Source organism: Salvia hispanica, chromosome 3, assembly GCF_029641045.1.
Source record: "Salvia hispanica isolate PSC_SH4W2 chromosome 3, Shi_PSC_v1, whole genome shotgun sequence".
In the NCBI taxonomy this organism is placed as follows: Eukaryota; Viridiplantae; Streptophyta; class Magnoliopsida; order Lamiales; family Lamiaceae; genus Salvia; species Salvia hispanica.
The window spans coordinates 17,589,595-17,594,003 of NC_142694.1; the positions used below are offsets into that span (position 1 = coordinate 17,589,595).

At 32.6% G+C, this 4,409-nt stretch overlaps 1 long non-coding RNA gene across 1 annotated transcript; it reads left to right on the top strand.

Annotated features, from left to right (window-relative positions):
* The first annotated feature begins 3,239 nt into the window (after positions 1–3,239).
* LOC148930298 (uncharacterized) lies at positions 3,240–4,127 on the top strand. Its single transcript, XR_016136537.1, has 2 exons — positions 3,240–3,378; positions 3,793–4,127. It is a non-coding gene; the product is annotated as an uncharacterized LOC148930298 (long non-coding RNA).
* Positions 4,128–4,409: the final 282 nt, after the last annotated feature.

The window sequence follows — 4,409 nt, forward strand, 5'->3', positions numbered from 1 at the left end:
TATATTGTGTTTATAGTGAAGTATATTGTGAGTTTACCATTTTGGCATTTGAATCAAGTATATTGTGTTTATAGTGAAGTGTTTTATGCTAATAGTGATGTATATATTGTTTACAATGAATTATTTTGCCTTTATAACGAATGATGTTATTAACATTTTCAAAAATTGCAGGTATACTTAATGAAAGACGGAGAGAAAGACATAGAACAGCGGAAGCAGATCATGAATGAAACTTTGGCTTCTATGATTGAAGATTGTAGTAGACATATGGACATAGATGTAGAAAAAATGATTGCAAACTTCAACAAGTTTCATGAACAATTGTACAAAGTGATATAATTCATAACATGTGTCTCTTTTGTTCACTGTAAAATTTATTTAGTTCATTTACATTAAATCGTTTGTTCATATTTTACATTAATATTTGGTTCATAGTATAAGGAATGCAGAACATACTTCACTAAAATGGAAAAACAGTACATTATAAGGCATACAGAACATACTTCACTATATGCACAATATACATCACTATATGCTCAGTATACTTCACTGAAATGAAAAAAACAGTACACTAAAACACATGCAGAATATACTTCACTATATGCACAATATACTCCCTCCGTCCCACTTTAGGAGTCCCGATTTGCTACTTTTGGGTGTCCCACTTTAGGAGTCCCGGTTGGAATATTCCATAATTGGTAATAGGTCCCACATTCCACTCAACTTTTTCGACTCACATTTTTCCACTCACATTTTATTATAAAACTAATATATAAAAGTAGGACTCACATTCCACTATCTTTTTTCACCAACTTTCATTTATATTTCTTAAAACTCGTGCCGAACTCAACCGGGACTCCTAAAGTGGGACGGAGGGAGTACATCACTATATGCTCAATATACTTCACTAAAATGGAAAACAATACACTTTAAGGCATGCAGAACATACTTCACTATATGCACAATATTCATCACTATATGCTCAATATACTTCACTATATGCTCAAATATACTTTACTAAATTGGAAAAACAGTACACTATGCACAATATACATCACTATATGCTCAATGTACTACATTGAAATGAAAAAACAGTACACTACAACGCATGCAGAATATACTTCACTATGTGCACAATATATATCACTATATACTCAATATACTTCACTAAAATGGAAAATCAGTACAATATAAGGCATTCAAAATATACTTCAGTATATGCACAATATATATCACTATATGTTTATTATACTTCACTAAAATGGCTAGAGTGAAGTATTCAATGGCTAGAGTGAAGTGTTTGTGATCCATGCATATAATGCACTATTTTATCATTTTAGTGAAGTAAAATGTGCTTAGAGTGAAGTGTTTGTGATGCATGTTTATAGTGAAGTAGTATATCGTATTTATAGTGAACTGTATTGACTTTATAGTGAAGTATATTGTGTGTACGATTTTGTACGGGTTTATAGTGAAGTATATTGCCTTTAGAGTGAAGTGTATTGTCTTTATAGTGTAGTATATTGTGATTACATGTTTAAGCACTCAAAACATATTTCATTATATACTAACATCAACAAATGCTTCATATGCATTTATACGGGTGAATTGTAATGAAGGTAAAGTGAACCAATTTTGTCTCACAGTGCACCATCTTTGATCGTCTCATAAATTCATGAGATAGAAAAATCAACTCTTGCGATGAAATACTAAATTAGCATATCATGAAATCGACTATTAGCGATGGAGAAATCAGCTCTGCTATAAAAATTGATATAGCAGATCGTGAAATTAACAACTGACGATGGAGAAATCAGCTCTTGCGATGAAAAGTGATATAGCAGTTCGTGAAATCGACAATTAAGATGAGGAAATCAGCTCTTGAGATGAAGATTTTGCAAGATGTGATTGTTGAACAATGAACAAGAGCATAAACGATGGAGATTGTAGCAAATCTGCATAAGTTTTGTTGCGCCATATTGAAGCGATGGACTCCGTCGAGGAAGAAGAGGATTCTCTTGTTGTTGCGCAAGACGCTGGTGATGCGTAGATGGAGATGAAGTTGTAGGAGATGGAAGAGGAGCACGGAGGTTTATTGGCGTCGGAGCGGAGGAGAGCGTCGCCGAAATCTGGATGATTTTGTATGAATCTGGATGAAGCGTGAATCTCACATAGATTATGGTTTCCAAAAATGCCCTTGTTAATTATTTTTTGATTAAAATATGTAAAAATAGTTAAGCCATAAGATTAATTTAGAGGATTAAGATGTGTGGCTGAGATTTGTTCTCTAGTTATACACTTAAAATTAGTTAAACATTGATCACTCCTCTATATATATATATAGGTAGGGGTGCACTATGGTACCACCATAGATAGGATAACACCATACCACCAATACAGTCTGTTAGATCTCGTTTATGGACGCCTAGGATTAAGTTTCGTGAACAGAACACGGGTTGCAGTCTACCGTATAAGATATTGCAGTCGTGGTAAACTGCAATATTGTTGTGGTAATACTGCAATATTCAATGAATAACACTGCAATCTGGTAACGTAGAATTAAAAATTTCCTATTTTACTCCTTCGTGTTTTTACACGTGGCAGCATGACAAGCACACGATTTTCAGATCCAATGGCCTAAAATGGTGGTATGATGTTACAATAAAGAGGGTTGTCATCTTAATACATCCCTATATAGGTATATATATATATATATATATATATATATATATATAGGAGTGTGTTAAAATGACAACACCTTTTAATATGACACCATACCACCAATATCAGCCCTAGGATCTAGAAATCAAATGGTTCATAGTCTGCCACATGGCAGGCGAAATTATATTTAAAAAAGTTAAAAAGGGCATTTACGGAATTAACAATTCTAGCGCTATTTTCCATCCTTCATTCACGATCTTTTTCCTTATTTTGTTCCATCAAATCTCATATGATAGATCTTTTTCCTTATTTTGTTCCATCAAATCTCATATGATAGATCTTTTTCCTTATTTTGTTCCATCAAATCTCATATGATATTCATCGTGATGATGAAGATAAATATTGAATTCACTCATCCCATTCAATCTCTCTCTAATTAGTCGTTCAATTATTCAATCTCACATCCATTCTTAGTTCCAACGAATTTGGTTCCAGATTTCCTTCAAATCGGTGATAATTTGGGCATGATTTTGCATTTTGCTTCCACCAAATCAATTCGCCTACAATTTGTTCTGCAATTTTTATTCCAATTCAATCAAATTGCTTAAGTTTCTGCAAATTTGAGTGAAACCGGACAATTCTGCATTGCGATTCAAATTGCAAACGATATGACATGCGATTCGATTCTCAGTTTTGATTTGGATGTTTTTCCAGAAGGTGAGCAATTACTTGTTGTAGACAACAAATTGTTTTGATTTTGGATAATTATTTCTTAGATTTATTACGAAATTACATGTTGCAAATCATCGGGGTTTAGTTTTTACTTTTATATGAATTTAGTGATTATTTTTTTATCTGAAATTAGTTTTGATTTTGAAACTTAGTTATGTTGACTGTGATGGCGTTTAGAAATTGAGTACTCATCGAATTTATGATGTATTCTGATATGTGATTCTTATGATTTTATGTCAATACTCTGTTTCTGAATCTGGTCTTCTATATGTATTAGATATTGCAGGATTATGTATTAAATATTGCAGGTTTATGTATTAAATATTGCAGACACCTAATTGTTATTTGCATTCAATTGTATTTGAACTAATTCAAATTTTGTTTTATCGTGTGATCCAGCGTGCCTCGACGATATTCGACCCAAAGGTTCAACAAATGATTTTTGCAAGCCGTTTGGTGTCCATGAGAGAGAATGCTATAAAGTTGAACAACAAACCATTATATCAGTGTAAAATATATGGAGAATTGGGTCACTATGACTCTAGGAACTGTGGCCGACAAATTTACTTCACGAATTTCATATACAATTGTGTGCATAGTTTTGGAGTGTATTGTTAATTGAAATCCATGGATTTCGTGAATTTCATCATGCAAGTTGAGATATGTAATTGAACTCCATGAATTTTGATCTATAATTGATCTCCGTGAATTTAATCTGCTCAAATTTGCAGCAATTTACTTCGTATTCTCCCCTTTGATTTCTATGAATCTCTTCTTGCTCCATGTTATAGATGTTTCATTTTCTATGTGTTCGATGACTATTGTTAAAATTTGGTTCTATCTTTTTTTTGTTAGCACTAGTTCAGTTGTATATTCGATTTGTGTAGAAATTACATAGTATTTTACTGCCCAAATTCGCTCTGATTCATTTTTTATTCAGTTCTTATGGCCATACTCTGTTTTTACCAGATTGCTACATTATATGGTACATATTGCAGTCCACCATATGGTTAATT